Raw genomic sequence first — 21791 nt, 5'->3', positions numbered from 1 at the left:
TAAAAATAACAATTTTTTGGACTGAACTGAATGCTTTGCACCAAAATAATATTTCTTCATAGATAAAAACTATGGTTACAGTTCCATAGTTCATATTATTATAAAATAATGCCTTCTATACCCAGACCAAATTTCATACTATTTAAAAATGTTTTTGGCTATGGTAGGTCTCCTTTTGTTTTGACAAATTTTCAAAATAATGGTACAGTGTATAATCAAGTAAGTGAATTTTTATGTATGTAAAGGAGTTTCTGAAAAATTGAGTAGTGGGGAAAATGACATGTTTTGTCATTCTATTGCTTTATCATCTGGTTATTAAGTTAATGAGTTGGACAAATGTAAAATAACATCTGTACTTAAGCTGAGATACATTGTTTAAATAATTAATAGTACAATAATCAGGAAACAATTCAGGTCTATAAAGTTTTTACAATGTTAACCCAGGAAACCCTTTCATTTGTGAAATCTTTTGAGTTGATTTATTGAAATAATCGTCTCCATAATTATTAACTGCTAAATCATGGTGATTAATTACTATTTACTAAAACTTTAAATAAGAAATAGGATTTATTGAACCCATTTTGAATATATCTAGAGGTAGAAAGGGGTAGTATGTTTCCCAATATAGAAGCTCAGAGAAATTATTCTTCAACGTATTATTCTTCAACGTAGCAAATATGAAACAAATAGAACACTTTATGTCTGATGTTAACTTCAAGTTTTTTTAAAAATACTTCCTAAAAACAAAGAGGAATGAACTTTGAATACCACAGAGCCAAAAGCTAATGAGAGAAAATTGGGATCATGCAGAAAGGTAACTGAACACACTAATTACTTCTTAAAATGATACAAAGGGCAAAATGAAAATCTTCAGCGTGTAGAATAGCAGCACCTCTGCAGCATGGAAAGCACCGTGCAGCCTGAGGGTGGATTGACTCAAAATTCAGGAAGGCATGTCAATGGTGCTTGACTCGTTAAGATGCAGCATTTCATCTGCTTTAGTTTAGATTTAGGGCATTAATACGTGTGTTTTCTGAGAAGTGAGGCCTGTTTGGAATTTAATTAGAGGTGCAGAAACTCTGCCAGGAATATTTAGACCAATTAATGCCGTACATTTAATATGAAAAAAAAAATGTTTTTAAAACCATCCATATTTCTTATTTGACAAGAAATGAGACTAGAATGTTACCTCAGCATGCTTTCCCAGAAATAAACACAACTGATGTGAATTCTATACATAATGCTTTTTGAGAAACATGTGCATGTGTTAGAGTAAATTTAGTATATACACATATATACATATATACGTGTGTGTGTGTGTGTGTGTGTGTGTGTGTGTGTTTTGCTTGAATAAATGAGATAAGGGTGCAAACCCCATGTTAATTAGAAAACACTAGCCCTCTGCATTTGAATGGAAATTTGGCCTGGTTCAATGTCAAGGTCATACTGAGAGACCAACACTAACTACATAAAGCCACTTCAGGCTTTGCTGCAAGGCTATTTTATGATTGAAATGAGCAATTCCAAACAAGTTTGGGAGCAGGAATGGAGAAGTTGGGTGAAATGGAAGCAGTTGAGTTGAGGGATGCAGAGGCTGAGTAAAGGCTTGAGGTCTTTTTTTTTTTTTTTAAGTTTATTTATTTTGAGAGAGAGCGAGCACAGGGGAGGGACGGGGAGGGACAGAGAGGGAGAGAGAAAGAGAATCCCAAGTAGTCTTCACGCAGCCAGCATGAAGCCAAACATAGAGCCGGAACTCATCAACTGGGAGATCATGATCTGAGCCGAAATCAAGAGAGGGATGCTTAACTGACTGAACCACCCAGACGCCCTGAGGCTCAAGGTCTTTATGGCCCAGAGTGGGGGGTGGTCCTGGAAGCCTGACACCAGGAAGTCTCTAAGGAAGGGAGAGGCTAAGAGAAGACTGATCTTCTTTCACAATTTTGTGGGTCACTCTGAATTAATTTTTCTTCAAGTAGGAGAAGAACAGTATTTATTGCACACATGGAAGCTTAAGTATGGAGAATGGAGAGCTGACGCAAGGAAACTTTCATACCCTACACAGGCTTGTGGGCTTGGGTGATGGTGATGGTGGGGACCAGTCTTGGAAGACACAGCAATGCTTGGAGTGTTATTCCCTGGACAGCCGGGCAGCTTGTAAAAATTCAGGACCAGAGAAAAGATAAATTGTAATAGAAGATCAGTAATGGGAAATACATAGGCTTAGGATCTGAAAAAATTAATAAAGGTGGCCTGTAAATTTGGCTATATATATATCTTGGTACTTGAAGCAAATAATTTTCATTATCCACAGAGAAGTTATACCAGTTTGTCAGGAGAAGCAAATAATTTTCTTTTGTTGTGTTCTAAAAGAATACAGAATTTTATTATTAGCAGTTTATTATTTTGCATTGTTTTTTGCCCTTCTTTTAAAATGCAAATGCCCAAGGAGAATATATGCCATATAAAATCACTAATACCTGCAAATTACAAATAATTTTCTTAAGTCCTGTGGTGGGAGGGTGGGCTTAACTTTGGCAAGGATGATTCATGGAATCAGTAAAGAATGGCTCAAAATTTAGATTTCCCTTCCCCAACTTATTCATACCAATTCTCTGAGTTCACATTTACCTATGTTGGAAAAGAAATAGAATATACAATTACCTGTATAGAAAATTGCCTAATGACGTTACCGATAACTGGATTACAATTTTAGATATTAGGCATACTGTAACATCTTTGCTGGCTTAATCCATGTGTCCCATGTTGTCAATAAACCCTCACTTTTTTTCAAGGAGCAAATATGGTGGATAATGTTTGAGAACATACTTTCTAACCAGATCATGTTCACTATTAGCTGATTCAGGGAAACCATTTTCTAAGAGAGGTAGCCACAAAGCAGCTTCCAATCTGTCCTTAGGCTGATTCAGGGTGAGGGAGTAATTGGCATTTATTTGAGGTATGTGCCATAATACAGCTGCAGTGAATAATCTTTAGTTTTGATAATGAGTACTCAGTACTCAGTATTTGACATTGCCAGCTCACATCACTCTATTTTTTTTTTTTACGTTCTTTCCTCATGTTTATTGCCTCATATTCTTGAAAACATTTCTTGTCCACTTCATTAATATTTTAATCATTAGGGGCAAAGAAAGCATTGTATCTCAGAATATTTCTTAATGTGTGTTGGTTTTCTTTTGTTTTTTAATAATTAATGTGCAAATGAAGAATAAATTTCATTTAAAAAGTCAGATAAACTCCACAACTCAATAGCAAATTAAAGGGTGAGTTGAGAGATAATGAACTCTGAAAACACCAAAACCATGAATCAAAATAGAATTCATATTCATTTTTAGCTGTAAATATTGCTTTTGTAATTAGTTTTTAACACTGGAGTCATGATATGTATAAAAGAAGGGAAATGACAGCTTTAATTGGCTGTGAATTTTGTAAACTTTTTTTTTCTCTCTTGAAGTGGGTTTGAAATGATTGAATATATAGCTTTTACTGTGATATCAAAAGACAAAATTGCTAGTTCCTCCCTAAGATGCCCAAATATTCCAAAAGTACTTGAAGCTTATCAGTGTGTTTCTTCCATCTGGTCTTTGTGAGGGGGGCATTTAATATCCCTGAGAAGCCTTGAAGATGCTCATCAATTTATCTCTATTTTATCCTCTGCTCAAAGATCCTTTGTTGTGACCATCCTTTAGTTAAAGAAGAGAAGATGGGGTTTCTTATTTTACTCAGTCAATGGGGAAGTACCTGCCGGGTAACAAATCTTCTCTTTCACTATTGAACACAATCTTTTGCTTTCCTGTATTTTCTGTCCTCACAGTCTGAAGTATGAGATGTTTTATCTAGGACACAGCAGTAAGAAGGAGCTTCTAATAGTCTACTGGACAGGACAATGATTTAATTTGTATTAATTTTTCCAGCTCTCATCTTGGGAACTCGAAAACCAAAGACTCAATCTCTCAAATTTGGATTGGAAATACTGCATGTGCACAAAATAAAAATCTAAAAATCTTTATCCAAAGTAATTACAAAAATAAAAAAAGGGGAGAGAGAGCACTGAATACATGGAATGGAAAGATCTAGAAGCCTATCACATGAGGAGAAATGATATTATGGGGTGCCAATATGATATTCACTTTAGTTAATAAAGAAGAAACTAAAATTTCATTTTATATGCTTCAAAGAGACTCATCCCTCTCAGATGAATGTATTTCGGTATGCAAGTCAGCCAAAGGACTTATTGATTGTATTTGCTTAGAATAGATAACAAAATATTAGCTATCTGTTCTCTGTATCATTTTCTAGGCAGAAAATTTCCACTGATATGTTGTCAATTATGTAATATATGACAACAGGGTTTTCCTCTTATTAAAAAGTCCCCAGCATGAGTATCTATTGTTTCTGTACTTTAATATGAAATTAAATGTAATATTTTATAGCTAATTTAAATAAATTCCTACATTTGGTAGCAACTGCTAATATTAGTAATTGACTGAAAAAACTTAAGCTTATATTCTAATGTAAAAATATATGTAAGTCAAGCTTTAACCTGGTAGGTTTAATAAACTCTCATTTATGATTATAACATTCAACGTCAATTTAAAATAGACATTATTTATTTATTTATTTATTTATTCATTCATTCATTCATTCATTCATTCATTCATTTATTTATTTATTTTCAGTAGGAGATTGTTTTAGGTTCCAGTATATTTTTGGTAACTACATGGATATTTAAAAAATGTTTTTTTTATTTGTTTCTTTTCTTCCTGAATGGTAAAATATTCTTGAAAGTTTTCTGAATATTATTTATGGAGAAAATATACTCCTCAAGTTTCCTCTATGCAGATATGAATTATAATGTTTATCCTCAATTCATTCTCAACTGGAAAAGAGAAAGTCACACAGACAAATGCACAAGAAACAGAAGGCTGCTTTTTTTTTCCCTCAAGACTGTAAAGGATTTCTGTCAGATAGTAAAAACCTGAAGTTAGAATTTATTGGACCAGGGGATGGAGGGCAATCTGTGGTTATGTTGGGATTTTCACAATTTTTCTATTTAAAAATTTACCACAGATTTTATGTGGCATTTATAAAGGAAAATATCATCCTTACTGTATGAAGTCATGAATACTATTTTATAGAGTGTTTTAGGGGGAATCGTGGCTTGAATTTTGAATTAATGCAGAAAAACTAAGGAAACTAAGGAAACCAACATAAAACAGTCTTATATTTATACAGACTTATTTAGTCAAAATGTGGCATTTATCTGAGGTAATATTTACCCAGCACAAGCAGTCCGAAGAAAATTTCTTTTCCGTAGGATCGTCATAAAATAGTGTCCTAAGAGACAACTATTAAGCCATGTATAAGTGCTGTTTACTTTTAACTTTCTTCCTTACTAACCCACTCCTTAGCACTGCTTGTACTCCAGAGAAGGTCAGAAAATATTTTGCTCTATTTTCACTTAGATTATTATAAGCAATATATTTATGGAAGTGAGTAATTCATTTTTTTAACTCTTCTTAGTATGCAATTCTGGTCATTATTTTCTTTCAGGAACTTAGAAAGTTGTTACATAAGTCCACTAAATAATAATCTACTCTTTATTAGCTATTTGAGAGTTAGAAAAAATGGCCAGAATGTTATTAATGACCTTAAGACTATTTAGTGAAAGAGTTTACGTACATGAAATACATATAAAAATTCCAAAAGCTGAAATGCCAGAAAAGCATATGTTGTATGTCCCACAAAAGCTATGTGTCACACTGGAAACCTTAAAGTTCAGAGGCAATATAAAAAATCAGGTGAAATGATATTTGCTAGGGTGGTTATAGATTTTTAACATGATAAAATGACACAGGCCAATAGAAAATTGGTCAAATGCAGTTTTTATGGTGATCCAACAGCAGCAGTCATAAAAACACGTGCATTTTCTAAATGAATGTCTTTTTAAAGGAAAATAGTGGAAATAGATAAGTGGAAATCACAGGCATGTAACACAGAACTTCTCTTATGCTCAGAAATTATCTGCATTGTATTACTGAAACTAGTGCATAATTATTATATAAATAATTCTATAAAATTATTTTCATTATTCATTATTTATTTTATATGCAACATTTTGGTTTACACAAATTCCTCAAAACAGCCACTAAAAATGGGGTTGTTGTTGAAAACCACCTACAAGGCAACGTGTACTTAAAAGTACTAAGACTGTTTAAAATGATAAAGTGTCTAAAATGATAAAGATTTTTGTTTTACAACACAAAACATTGAAACTGTAGGTTAAGACATCCGTCTCAGTTCCATGCAGGAGACTGATTTAGTTTTGAAAGAAATATCATACTCTCTATTTAGCTTAGATATTTAGAAGCTCATAAAATAGAAATGGTTACATTGTCCTTAAGCACTTTTGAAGGATCTTAGGTGAAGAAAAGATTCAGATATTAAGTGAGTAATCAATTAAAATTCAGCAATGTTGCCTAATTTGGCTTTGTTTAAATTCATGGATAGTCTGCTGGCTTTAAAGGTCTTATTATTTTTATGTGCACAGCCAGGCAAACCAAATAAACCAAATGTTGCCTTTTTAAAGTTACTTTAATTACTAGCTAAGAATCATTTGTAATTAGTCGAGTATACAAACAACAATACATGCTCTTGCTTATATAGCAATTACTTGCTTGAAAATAGAGACTTGTAAATTTGAAAAATAATGTGTTTTCTTTAAGAAGAAAATTGTTTTCTTTGGAGTTAACTCACGAGACTTCCTTGTCTATAAATAGTGCAAAAGTAATTTCACCCAACTTCTGACTGAATTAAAATAAATTTTATGTAAATCAGTTTTGAACTAATGAACTGTAGAGCAAGTGCATTTTCAAGTAAGAGCAAGTTACGTATTGCTTGTCTAGCATTTTCTTTTGAGAGCATTTTGTTTCTTCCTACTTCCACTCTGTGATTTCTAGAGTGGCCTCATCTTATATAATAAGAAATCCATGTATAAAAATTACCGACTGACACCTAACATAAATTGGAGATAACTTATTTTAAAAGAGATTCTTCACTTTATGTAAATATTCACAACAGAATAACTTTGAATAATAAGATACCCCTGATGTCATTTAAACGCACACATTTTAACTAATACATTTTTTTTTTTTTTAAGATTGGGAGTTATTTCCAAGATCATCTAGCATAGTACTTTTCAAACTTTAGAGCGTGTACACATCACCTGGGGATATTGTTAAAATGCAGAAGTGTTTCAGTAGTCTGTGATGGGGCCCAGCATCTTGCATTTCTAACATGCTGCTGCCAATCCAAGGAAACATACTTTGAGTTTTAAGGCTCTGAAACATCTTCCTAAGTGCTGTGGTTCTTGGGGCCATCTGATTGCCTTATGAGGTTCTTTATTGCAACAAGATACACACTGCACGACTGCTTTGGCAGATTTTTTTCTACATTAATATTTCCTGAAAGTCTCAGCAGAAGGAAGCTGAGTGTGTTAATAACTGGATTTAAGCTGAATTAGTGTTCATAGACCCAGCCTACTTCTGTCTTTTAAAACATATTTGTCCTGATTTGTGAACTTGGTTAAGACATTTTAAATCTCTGGGTTTTAGTTTTCTCATCTGTGAAATGAAGGTGTACAATAAAAGGCCAAACCTCAAGCAGAAATGCAAAGACATTTACTGTAGGAATAGAAGAATTACTTCCAGCTTTATATTTTATGATTTTATAAATCAAGGGTGGGGTGCTTTTCTTGAAAAAAAAAATGAAATTTACGTCTGGATATTATTAATAAAAACCAATTAATTGTATTTCGGTTTAAAAACCACTAGGTTGAGCTTGCAGACAGCAGATGAAGAGAAATAATTTGGGAGGTAAAGTACTAAAACTGTATTTTCAAGTGACAATGCTGTCTTAGCTACTCTGTTCCCAAAGTTCTGAGGAGTGGCCACACGTATGCTGATTTCCTCTAAACTCACTTACCTCAGGAACAATATATATTCTCTTTGCATGGCCTACTTGAGGAACTAGTTATTTAAAGCTGAAACTTGGTCTCCAAGACCTTTATTTCATTTAATCTTCCCTGATTAATTTACAAAGTGCAGGGGAAGTATCTTAACCCATTAGATACCACATTTCTCTACTCCTCATGTTTTTATTTCTTAAATTTGCTTAAACAAGAGCGTTAAGTACTTTTATGCTTTATGTAAGATTTATTATATATATTTATTATATTATATAATATATATATTATTATATGCACAGTAGTTGCAAACTTCAGTGACTAAACAAACAAGTGGTGAACACATAAAAAAATGGTGCGAATTATTTGAAATTATAATATTGAGGATTATGTTCATACTTACTATAACTAAAAATAAATTATTCTTCCTTTCCATACCAACTCTATATTGTATCCATATATCTCTGTACCTTCAACTTATCTTTATAAGACATTTCTAAATTATTTAACTCAAGAGCTTCTGAGGACAAATTTTCTGGCTGACTTTTTGTGCAATACATTCTCAGGTGAACAGGGTGGAAGGGAAAAGCATTTGGGAAGGCAAAGTAATCAGTAATGGAAACTAACACCACGTGCTTGTTCCATTTTCTAACTGGCCAGAGCTGATTCATGGACTGTGGATATGCCATTTTTAATGGGTTTAACCTGACAACTAGAGAAGTGCATATAAACAGATTTTCTTGTGTTTTAATAAAAATGAAATAAAAATTTTTTTAAATTTAATTTTTTATTTTTTTTAAATTTACATCCAAATTAGTTAGCATATAGTGCAACAATGATTTCAGGAGTAGATTCCTTAATGCCCCTTACCCATTTAGCCCATCCCTCCCTCCCACAACCCCTCCAGTGACCCTGTTTGTTCTCCATATTTATGAGTCTTTTCTGTTTTGTCTCCCCGCCTGCTTTTACATTATTTGTGTTTCCCTTCCCTTATGTTCATCTGTTTTGTCTCTTAAAGTCCTCATATGAGTGAAGTCATATGATTTTTGTCTTTCTCTGACTAATTTCACTTAACATAAGCATAATACCCTCCAGTTCCATCCACGTAGTTGCAAATGGCAAGATTTCATTCTTTTTGATTGCCGAGTAATACTCCATTGTGTGTGTGTGTGTGTGTGTGTGTGTGTGTGTGTGTGTGTGTGTGTATATATATATATATATATATATATATATATATACATACACATACCACATCTTCTTTATCCATTCATCCATTGATGGACATTTGGGTTCTTTCCATACTTTGGCTATTGTTGATAGTGCTGCTATAAACATGGGGGTGCATGTGTCCCTTGGAAACAGCACACCTGTATCCCTTGGATAAATGCCTAGTAGTGCTATTTCTGGGTCGTAGGGTAGTTCTATTTTTAGTTTTTTTGAGTAACCTCCATACTGTTTTCCAGAATGGCTGCACCAGCTTGCATTCCCAAAAAATAAATTTTTAATGTTTATATATTTTAAGAGGTGGGGAGGGGCAGAGAGAGAAGGAGACACAGAATCCAAAGCAGACTCCAGGCTCCAAGTTGTCAGCACAGAGCCTGATGCAGGGCCTGAACTCATGAACAGGGAAATCATGACATGAGCCAAACTCGGACACTCAACAGACTGAGCCACCCAGGTGCTCCAATGAAAAGAATTTAAGATAAATAATTTTTATTTGTTGATTGATTATCTACCTATTTATTTTTAATTTTCTTTTCTTTCTTTTAAATAAATGTCTATTCATCTTCGAGTGAGAGAGCATGAGTGGGGGAGGGACAGAGAGAGAGAGAGGGAGAGGGGATATGAAGTGGGCTCTGCACTGACAGCAGTGAGCTCCATGCAAGGCTTGAATGCAGGAACCATGAGGTCATGACCTGAGCTGAAGTCAGGTGATCAACCAACTGAGCCATCCAGGCACCCCTATCTTTCATTTTTAATTCCAGAATAGTGTTGTATTACCTTCACGTGTGGAATTTTGTGATTCAGCAATTCTATATAAGAGAAGTCATATTTATTTTTTTAATTAATTTTTAAAAAAATGTTTATTTATTTATTTTGGGAGAACAAGTGAGGGAGGGGCAGAGAGAGAGGGAGAGAGAGAATCCCAAGCAGGCTCAGCGTTGTCAGTGCAGCGCCTGACGTGGGGCTCAATCCCACAAACCATGAGATTATGACCTGAACTGAAACCAAGAATCCCACACTCACCCGACTAAGCCACACAGTTACCCCAAGAGAAGTCATTTTTATTTATTTATTTATTTATTTATTTTTTATTAAAAAAATTTTTTTTTCAACGTTTATTTATTTTTGGGACAGAGAGAGACAGAGCATGAACGGGGGAGGGGCAGAGAGAGAGGGAGACACAGAATCGGAAACAGGCTCCAGGCTCTGAGCCATCAGCCCAGAGCCTGACACGGGGCTCGAACTCCCGGACTGCGAGATCGTGACCTGGCTGAAGTCGGACGCTTAACCGACTGCGCCACCCAGGCGCCCCAAGAGAAGTCATTTTTAAAAAGAAAAGTTTGCTCAGGGTGGAAATTCAGGTAGTAGGAACCTGTTTCAACACACTAGTTGTTAAAAAAAATATTCCAAAATACCTCCCTTCTCTCCATTATTTAATGGCCATCTTTTGAGTCCCGACTCCCTTCCTATGTCTCTGGCTGCCTCGGCTTCTTTCCCAGGTCCTAGTTATTTAACTAATATTTTTAAATATATCTTTGAATTTTCTTAATTTAAATAACATCTATCTTCATATTCTAGAAAAAAAGAAACAGAATTTGGGAAGGGACAAGATGGTCAAGTACTTTCAAAGAAGAAAAAAAAAGCAAATGTAAGTTAGCTGGTTGCATGCATGATAGTGAGGCTTCTTTTTGACCACCACTATCAATGAAAGTACACCACTAGAAAACTGGCAACAGAAATTTCCTTGTGTATCTCAAATAAAAAGCTCTTTGAAATGCAAAGGGAAAGACCTGGAGAAGCTACTCCTCCAACCTTCCAAATCTTTGATGCCCTCTTGAGAGAAGTGATTCTGGGACTGAAGTAATAGCATCATGGTATAGCTTTAAAAAGTTCCTAGAATAATCTTAGTCAAACTTGTCCATTTAAAATGTCAGTTTCAGGATAAGTTAAATTAGAGGTTGCCTACATGATGTTATTTTAAGGGGTGTTTTTCCTTATATCTCCTCAATCAAATGTCATGATCTTTTGAAACTTATTCCTTTTGATTCTTATTTTGTTTTCCTGCTGATTGGAATGTTCAGTGCAAATGCTCCTCAGAACATTAGCAGCTTTGACCCACAGCTCTGGCTCTCAACACTTTCTCCACCTGTTCTGGGGCATTAAGTGAAGAACAGAGTTCTAGTGGACAATGAATTAAGAGAAGGAGCCTTCTTGCTTTAAGACCAATGACATCTGTTTGGAAATGATAGAAAAGGGTGAGTAATTCTGATGGCAAAAGGAGGCATCACCTCTGGTAATATCTGCAAATCCTTGCCTAGTAAAAGAGAAACTCAGCTCAGACAAGTTCAGAGATATCATTCTTGTGGGTATGCTCCTGTCTCAAACTTGAAAAGAGAATTAAAATATAATTATTAGCTTGAAAATTAATTAATGCTGGTAGCTCTTATTAGGCGTAACATGCTCTATATTCCCAAGATTAACAATACTGAGTGATTTTGGAAATGATTTATCTCCAAAATCTCTGTGGCATTTGACAGAGTTGATCACACTATTCATAATGAGAACTTTTTCTCATCTGATTTTTTTTATATTATCTTGGCTCTCTATCTCTGAATATTAATTTTGTGTTTACCGCTTTGCTGTCTGTCTTTTCTGTGCCCTTTTCTTCTTACGACACCAAATTTCTTTCCTCATACCATCCCCCATACACAATTTGTTTGTATCCAGTTCTCACCATTGGAGATTGTAGCAGCTTTTTATTGCTCTTGTAAATCATTCCAGGTTCTACCGCTCTGCTCCCTGACTTTGCTACAAAACTCTAGCTACACATTTCCAGCTGCCTGCTAGACATCATTATTTGCATGTTCTACAGTTTCCGTCAACTAAAACTTTCTCAAACCAGATTTATCACCTTTCTCCACAAAACAACTCATTGTTCCTAAATTTCCAATTTCTGCCAATTATAATACTTTTCTCCCATTGACTAAACCTGAAAAATAGGGAGTTTTCTTGGAGTCCTTTGTCTCTGTCTAACAGACATCCCCTTCCTTCCAGAATTTTTTTATTCTGCTGAATTGTAGCAGAATGTGCCACCCCAAAATATGGCTCTTTGATGTAAGGATTATTTTGAGTTGATTATTTTTGAGAAAGAGCAGACACACAAGAAGTTCCACAAACAATTTACCCTTTTGTAAGGGAAATTTACATTTATAAGAGAAATCTCCATTTGTAAGGGTATCTCCCTCTCAGTACCAGGAAGAGAAGAATGACTCCAGATCACAAAAACTCTTTATCAGTGGAAAGGCCCTGGTTTAAATCTGCATAACAACTAACCTTGTCACCTTTGTTACTGTGCTTTTCCTGGTAATTTCAAGTAACTGGCGTCTGCCACCTCAACCTCCAACATCTTTTTGTCTTTAGCTGAAGATGCTATTTAAGGTCGTGGCTTGGGCCATTCTGAATTTTACTCAGTTCTCCTGGGCATCATCTTCCATGTATACAGGAGGCATACACGTTACTAAACTTCTGTTTGTTTTTTTCCTGTAAATCTTTTATTACAAAAAGTCTCAGCCAAGGATAATGATGAAGAGAGAAAAATATGTTTTTTCTCCTTTACACTGCCTATCACTACTTTAGTTCACAGCTTCGGATTCCTTCCCCTCTTGAGTTTAGGTGTTATTTTAAGGTCTGTTTGTACACTCAATTGGCCCACATCAGGAGATTTATTTAGAACCTATTGTTAACCTTAAAATTAAAACAGCCAGTTATTTTGCTAGTAAAACATGGGTTTATTCTGGAATAAAAGAGAATTGCAATCTGGGACAATTATGTTGTGGCAAAACTGATGTGGGAAACAAAGGCAAATGAAAAACTAAATTTCCTTATAACTTCCAGCCCATTGACAAGTCCTTGACACAGGCAGAGTGATCTTCACCTGGGAGCTCCATTGCCTCAATGATGACACATTGCTAAGGGGCAAAGAGAATCTTAGCTTAACCTTATCCTGATCCACCAGGATCCTGTAAGTCTACTTTAACATATAAAAATTCCTTTGGAAACTTCCTTTATTCTACCACCGCCTCCCCCCATGCCCCCCCCCCCCCCCCCCCCCCCCGCTTTCCCCCAAGATGTATTTTGGCACCATACTCCAAGCTTATGGCCCCCTGATATACATCTGAAGGGTCTCATGACTAAGTGTTTACTATACAGTAATAAATGACCTTTTCTTAACAGCAACTAGCCCCTCAAGGTCTTGGAAACCTTGTTTCTGAAATACCGTAGAAATTTACACTATCTCTAACCCTTTCCCAACCTGAAAGTATATAATCAGTCACTCATCACAATCCCAGTGCTGCTCTTTCTGCCCATGGTCCTGTCCCCATGCTTTAATAAAACCATCTTTTTGCACTGAAGATGTCTCAAGAATTCTTTCTTGGCCATTGGCTCTGAACCCCAACACTCTAAACCACATAAAAAATCATAGGCAAGCTCAGGGAACAGAGAAGAAGTACACTTTTTTTTTTTTTTAAGAGAAAAGGGGTAAATTGGGAAGGCAGTTATGATCTAAAAGTCCATTGGAGTAAACTGGGAGTCCAAAGTATGGTGGCTTTTCATTGGATGAGCTATTTGGTGGTGAGGAGAAGAGAAAGGAAGTATCTTTTCTTCTGGCTAGAGTTGTATAGGAGTATCAACGTGCAAGGCCAAGTCCATGTAAGGTCAAGTGTGTCTCTTCATGTTGGGTTTGCAATTGACTGCAAGTGGTAAGGTGGAGAGCTCCTCCTGCTGAAACTTCCTGACTCTATTTTAGTGGGGTTTCTCAATTAATAATTTTCACACTATATAGTAAGAATTACAACTTCCTGCTTCTTAAGTCTGAGACACAATAGGATAGTATCTTAGGCCTAGAAGGTGCTTAGTAGATATTTGTTTAATTAATTATTTTATTATTATGAACTCCATATTATAGAATTAATAAAAAAGTAAAACATGAAAATAATGCCCAAACTTGGTCATGAAAACAAAACATCAGAACAAAGCAAATATGAGTTTACTGGTTTGATTTGGGAGAGAGCCTTTGCTAGTCAATGTAAGTTCAAATTTACATTGGAATTTCTTTAAATTACTTGCCTACTGTGTGACAAATCCTGTCTCACAAGATTGACTTTAATAATTTAAATGTTTCTTTGGATTTTAGACTTGAAAGCTAAGTGTATGTGGGTGGAAAAGGATGATTCTGACTTGAATTGATAGGATTAAGAAACAACCCAGCTGAGTAAGCTTTTGTGGCTCCAATTCACTTAAAATGCAAAGGGTAGATAGTTGTATAACTAATGCTAGAGAAAGAGAATAATGTTAAATATAGGAGAGGGATTTAGACTACTAAATAGCACCTTGCTTTTAGGCAGTCAAAAATAATTTCACTTTTCTTCTAAGCAAGAATTGGAAATGGCATTAGCTTTAAAGTAGCCAGTAAAACTAGTACAATGATCAAGTATCTTTATTCTCCATCTAAATAAAAATCATATGACAAACTGGGATGGAAAAAAATGGATGGAAAGGCTTTGGGTTTTCAAATTGCCAAGACATGGGCTTCTTAATATTCTGGTCAGCTTTTGCATCTGGCAATAGTTTACTGTCAGCCCCTGTCTTCCCCAGTATTGATCCTCTAAAGTCAGAGAGTTCCAACATTTTTAGGTCCAGCGTTATCCAGTTATGGAGCCAATTCTAGACCAGGCTGGCTGAACATTGATAGCTTGTAATCATCCATAGGAGGGAATTACTGAAGCCCAGTCTGTCTTGTGTCCTTTTCCTAATCAATATCTCTTCCCAGTCTTCATTTTTCTTCCTATCCAGCTTAGGTTCCATGTATTAATAATTGTTTAAAATATTTTTTCTGCCTCTTGGCTAAATGGAGATGGAGAGTAGAATCAAGTTTGATTAGAGAAAAATAGAATGTTCTATTATTCTTCACAAATAACATACCTACACCAATTTTAATACCTCTCTGAAAATAGCAAAATTGCTTTGCCAACACATCTTTCTGGCAAAACACCTACTCTGCATCAACCTAAATACTGGCTTTTGTTAAGCATGCACATGAGCAAATGAGCACTACTAAAGAATATCATGAACTCAGCAGATTGCTTCCCACATAAATTCATTAGTTCCTTACTTAGACTCCAACACTGCCTAGTGAGTCTGCTATATTTTACTGGCCAATTTTTCCACTCAGTACAGAAATGATTTCAAAACTTTCTACACTCCTTAAACTTCTGGATGCAACTTTGTTACGTTTCTTCACAGAGTATACAGAAATCAGTAGATGAATTTCCTTACCTTTCATCATTAAATCTATGGACTTACCGACACGTTGATGCTTCTGTTTTCATCCTCTGTTCATGGTCTCCTTTACAGAGGATGAATTGTCCTTCCTAGCTCAGGTTCAGTCCTTCCACCTCTTGGTTTTTAATCATATTCCTTCTACCTTTTGTATTAGAGTTCTAATACATATATACATAAAAGGAGATTTATTATAAGGCATTGGCTCACTCTTCCCTCTCTACTTGATCCTTCCCATGTTCATTTAGATGGGTTTAAGAGTTTCTGATTTTAAAATAGCAATGACAATAATATTTAAGATTTAAATTTTCTTTCTTTCTCTTTCTTTCTTTCTTTCTTTCTTTCTTTCTTTCTTTCTTTCTTTCTTTCTTTCTTTCTTTCAGTAATCTCTATATCCAACATGGGGCTTGAACTCACAACTCCAAGATCAAGCATTGTGTGCTCCACCAACTGAGCCAGCTAGGTGAGCCTAAATTTTCTTTCTTTTCTTTTTTGTTATCTTTTTTACCTTTTGTGTTCTCAGACGTGAACTCAAATTTTCTTTTAGGTCATTAGATATTCATCCCACACCCATTTTATTCCTAATTCCTCAAACAGCAGAACTAGTAGTTACTTAATCAATGAGTGAATTAAACTGGAAATTTACTCTATGTGCATATTTGGAAACATCGTGCCTGAAAAAAATGGTCATATATTATATTACTAGAATTAAATATTCATTGAGTAAGTACCTATTACCTGCTAGGTATTATTAGCGCTGGAGATACACTGTTGAATAAAACAGGCAAGGTCTCTGTCCTTATAAACTTAAATTCTCTGGAGTAAGTGGAGGGAGGGAGAAAAACCCCAGTAAATACTATGTACCTACCTGCATGAATACATTGAAAAATAGATGTGTGAAAAAATAATTGAATAAGAAATCATTATATCATGAGAGTGCTGTGCAGAGAATTAAAACAACAGTGATGTGCTAGAGATTGCTTTGGCAGCCACTTTAGCCTAGGTTATTGGGTGTACCTATTTGAAGGTGACATTTAAGTTGGAATCTAAATGGATGAGCAGATAAAGAGTATTTGAGGCATATATAACAACTTTGGTAAACAAATTGCATCTTAGAAACAGAAAGAAGACCAGAGTGGTCAAAATGTGGTGTGCAAAAAAGTGGTATGATTGAGATCAGAAATACAGGCAGATCCCTAAGACTTTCTAAGTTGTGGAAGGAATTTAGCTTTTCTCCCAAGTATGATGAAAAACCACTAGGGGATTTTAAGGAGGGTACAGGGGCAATCTGATGTGTGTTTTAGAATGATTGCTCCAGTTGCTGTGTGAAGAATGGGGTTTAGTGGTGCCAGAGTGGAAGTAGGGGCTCAGTAAAATTACTGGAATAGTTTGGGCAAGACACGATGTCAACTGTGATCAGTGCTAATAGTAGAGATAGAAAGAAGTAGACCCAGTGAACCTACTGGGTCAAGGTGCATGGGGTTTTTCAATTTTGCGACTTCCTCCAAAAGAAATTTAGTAATTTATACTCCTCACGTGGTGTGTGAGAATGTATTATAATAATGTAAAGCTGGACAATGTTTAAAGATCCAATTCAGTGGATGTTTAAATCCAATGTTTAAAGAAACAATTCAGTTTCACATAAGAAAAAAACAAGACCCACTGATCTTACATACATTAGTTCAAAATGACATGTTTCTGTCCTAGGAAGGAACCTTAGGCATCTGCCAAGTTCTGGTGAACTATTATGTTTCCCAATGTTCCTCAGCATTTCTCTTCTCTGTGCTGTATGTTCTTTTGTCTGGCACTTCTCCGCAGTGCCTCTCCATGTTATGTGTGCATGTGTACATATTCTGTTTCTTCTTTTAGATGATGAACTCTGAGGGCAGGTAGAATCTGTCAACCTATGTTACGGTGCTCAGCAAGACTGGTGCTTAAGAATTATCCATGATCACATGAGCAAACCACGGAAAAAAGAAACTGATCATTCGTTACATTTATTTTTATACTACAATTTGGTCACTGAGAGTAATGAATCCCAACAGTTCTACCATAGTTACTCAGTATCTATACTCACTTCTCAGATACTATTAGGGAGAGAATCAAAAGAATACCTGCCATCTATATATAGTGGAATACATTTAGAATTCAGATTCAGAAAGGCCTTGGATTCAAGGCCTTTATTGGATTCAGGTTTTGATTTGTTCCTTTCTCATAATGTGACCTTGGGCCTTTGTTGCTTCAACCATAAACCAGGGTAATAACAGGTACTTATCTTACCTAGGTCGCAAGACTTCATGAGATTCTTCTGAATGTTACATGTGAAAAGAACTTGTGAACTCTAAAGTGCACTTAAGTGCTATTATTAAATAAAAGCTATAGTTGACTGAGCTCTTAACTAGGCTGTAAACACTGTTCTAAAAGTTGCACATGTATTGACTTATTCCTCATGACATTCTTATGAGGCCAGGGCTATTACTGCAGATGAATAAATGGAGGAGAGATTAAATAACTTGTCCAAGGTCACACACCCAATAAATAACAGAGCCAGGGCTTAAGCCCAGATAATTTGAATGTATAGTTCCTGCTTTTAACCACTATGTTCTGTGAGTACTCTGTAAAGTTGATATTATTAAAATATTCAAAGTACACGTATTAATACAAAATATATTCCAGGCATTGTGCTAAACACAGAAGGTACAGTAAGGAAAAGGCAGGGTCAGTCATAACTATTTATTTATTTATTTATTTATTTATTTATTTATTTATTATTTTAAAAATTTTATTAAAAAAATTTTTTTAATGTTCATTTTTGAAAGAGAGAGAAAGAGGCAGAGTGCTAGCAGGGGAGGGGAATAGAGAAGGAGACACAGAATATGAGGCAGACTTCAGGCTCTGAGTTGTCAGCACAGAGCCCAATGGGGGGCTCAGACCCACGAACCATGAGATCATGACTGAGCTGAGGTCGGAGGCTTAACTGACTGAGCCACCCAGGTGCCCCTTAAAATTTTATTTTTAGAGAAAGAGAGAAAGAAAGCCAGTGGGGGAGAGGAGCAGAGGGAGGGAGAGAGAGAGAGAGAGAAAGAGCCAGAGAGAGAGAGAGAGGGAGAGAAAATATTAAGTAGGCTCCACATTCATATGGAACCTGATGTGGGGCTTGACTGCATGACCCTGGGATCACCACCCGAGCTAAAGTCAAGAGTCAGACACTCAACCAATTGAGCCAGCCAGACGCCTCAGTCATAGTTTTTTATTGTATTGTATTGTATTGTATTGTATTGTATTGTATTTATTTATTTATAAAAACAATGTCATTTTAAAATTTATTTATTTTGAGAGAGAAGGGGAGTGAGAGAGAGAGAAAAAACATGAGTGGGGGAGGGGCTGAGAAAGAGAGAGAGGAGAATCCCAAGTAGGCTGTGTACCATCAGTGCAGGACCCAATGCAGGGCTTGAACTCATGAACTATGAGATCGTGACCTGAGTCAAAACCAAGAGTTGGACACCTAACTAACTGAGCCATCCGGGTGCCCCAGTCATAGCTTTTTAAATATCTGTTCAAGTGAAAAATTGTTTTTCTTTAAAATAAAAGAAAAATACCCTCATGCTTAAACAATTATAATGGCCTTTAATTAGTATGTGTAAATTAATAGATAATGAGTCAACATAATATAGATTAGCACATACTTTTTAATGTAATTATCCTATTGTAAACATTCTTTATTAACTGGGTCATATTTTTTTTCCAGAAAATAACATTGTCTTTACATTCCAAAGAGATAAATTTTCTTTCTTTTTTATTTTTTTAGTTAAAAATTGTTTTTTAACGTTTATTTATTTTTGAGAGAGACAGAGAGACAGAGCATGAGTGGGGAGGGTCAGAGAGAGAGGGAGACACAGAATCCAAAGCAGGCTCCAGGCTCTGAGCTGTCAGCACAGAGCCTGACGTGGGGCTCGAACTCACAAACTGAGAAATCATGACCTGAGCCGAAGTTGGATGCTAACCGACTGAGCCACCCAGGTGCCCCAAGATTAATTTTCTTTCAGATAGATAAATGATTTAGTTTTCTTTCCTAGTATTTGTGGATTTTCAAACACATTCAAGACTTTAGTCATGTTTGAAGATCTCAGCTAACGGGATACCACTTTTTCAATTATTATTAAATTATATTCATTTTCAGTTTAGTGTCAGAATGACTTTTACTTAAAGAATGCTTTTATTTGAAGAATTTATTTTACTAAAACAAATATTTGCAGGTGGGTTTACTAAACATCTATTTCTATAACTATAGTACTATGGAAACTGGGTTTTTACAGCTTGATAGAAGATCTCATTTTTGCTGCCTAATGGAAGAACAATTTTTAGAATATTTAAAAGAATTTTCTTCAGTTTATGTCATACAATTTCAATCCTTTCTTGCACAGATTTTTCTGTGACACAACCAATGATTATGCAAGGCCATTTATGTATGTGAATTTCTCAGTGATATTATCAGCCAAAATTGTAGGTTGAGGTCAAGTGATGTCAAGTCATTATTTAAAGAAACAAAGGCAAAAGGAAAAAGACAGATTGTAGAGGAGAAATTTAATACATTTTGGCAACATAAGTAGGAAGGTCAGTAAAGGACATGAAGCTAGAGTGATGTCATTATAATTGGCTGTAGTTCAGAAGTGGCAGGGTGGCAGTTAGCCAAAAAGGCACTTTGATGTTGTTTGTTTATATATTGCTATTTAGCTATCCATATCCAGAAGTATGGAGATTACAGCAGATAATTTTATGGTGGATGATGAATATTGTGGTTACTGCCTTATTTTAAATTTTGTTTCTAAAATGCAATGACTATAGCTTATTTAAACCTTTCATTTTTAAGATGCATTTCCTCTGTACATGCCTGTCTCTAGAATCCTCTACAATCTCGACAGGTCAAACTTCTGCAGAGGTATTTGTTGAAGTGAGATGGATAGAGATTTTGAGTTTGGACAAGCATTTAGGGAAGATTCCCATGATGTTTTAAAATTATGAAATAATCAGATCTCTGCTGTATTCAGTCCTGGCTTCATGGGTGGTATTTATGCCACACTTATAAAGAGGGAAAAAGGAGTCAGCTGGAAGGATATTTTCCTTTTTCAGTTTCTCATTAGATTGTAATTTTCCCCGTGCACACCATGGTTGCCTAACTCTTACTCCACTGGCTAAATCACAGTATTTAGCAACTGATGGCTTTCTATTGGTTAGAGATATTTATTTTATTTTATTTTATTTTATTTTATTTTATTATTTTATTTTATTTTTATTTATTTTTTAATTTACATCCAAGTTAGTTAGCTTATAGTGCAATAATGATTTCAGGAAGATATTCCAGTGATCCATCCCCTATGTATAATACCCAGTGCTCATCCCAACAAGTGTCTTTCTTTAATGCCCCTTTCCCATTTAGTCCCTCCCCCAACCCACAACTCCTCCAGCAACCCTCAGTTTGTTCTCTGTATTTAAGAGTCTCTTATGTTTTGTCCCCCTTTGTTTTTATATTATTTTTGATACCCTTCCCTTATGTTCATCTGTTTTGTATCTTAAAGTCCTCACATGAGTAAAGTCATATGATACTTGTCTTTCTTTGACTGACTAGTTTCGCTTAGCACAATACCCTCTAGATATATCCACATAGTTGCAAATGGTAAGTTTTCATTCTTTTTGATTGCTGAGTAATATCTATATCTATATCTATATCTATCTATCTATCTATCTATCTATCTATCTATCTATCTGTCTATCTACCATATCTTCTTTATCCATTTATCCATTGATGGACATTTGGGCTCTTTCCATACTTTGGCTATTGTTGATAGTGCTGCTATAAACATTGGGGTGCATGTACCCCTTTGAAACAGCACAACTGTATCCCATGAATAAATGCCTAGTAGTGCAATTGCTGGGTCCTAGGGTAGTTCTATTTTTAGTTTTTTGAGGAACCTCCATACTGTTTTCTAGAGTGGCTGCACCAGCTGGCATTCCCACCAACAATGCAAAAGAGATCCTCTCTGCATCCTCACCATCTGTTGTTGCCTGAGTTGTTAATGTTAGCCATTCTGACAGGTGTGAGGTGGTATCTCATTGCAGTTTTGATTTGAATTTGCCTGATGATAAGTGATGTTGAGCACTTTTTCATGTGTCTATTAGCCATCTGGATGTCTTCTTTGGAGAAGTGTCTATTCATGTTTTTTGCCCATTTCTTCACTGGATTATTTGC

At 35.4% G+C, this 21791-nt stretch overlaps 1 long non-coding RNA gene across 1 annotated transcript in view; it reads left to right on the top strand.

The window, feature by feature from the left end:
* Positions 1-21791, top strand: part of LOC147577545 (uncharacterized) — a 523754-nt gene that overhangs the window by 46306 nt on the left and 455657 nt on the right. Inside the window, exon 3 of the long non-coding RNA XR_015240383.1 lies at positions 15928-16007. This is a non-coding gene — a long non-coding RNA (uncharacterized LOC147577545). The remainder of the gene's footprint in view (positions 1-15927; positions 16008-21791) is intronic.

Source organism: Puma concolor, chromosome C2 (assembly GCF_028749965.1).
Source record: "Puma concolor isolate L17-30 chromosome C2, mPumCon1.1.hap2, whole genome shotgun sequence".
Classification (NCBI taxonomy): domain Eukaryota; kingdom Metazoa; phylum Chordata; class Mammalia; order Carnivora; family Felidae; genus Puma; species Puma concolor.
This window is presented reverse-complemented; position numbering and strand designations above follow the sequence as displayed.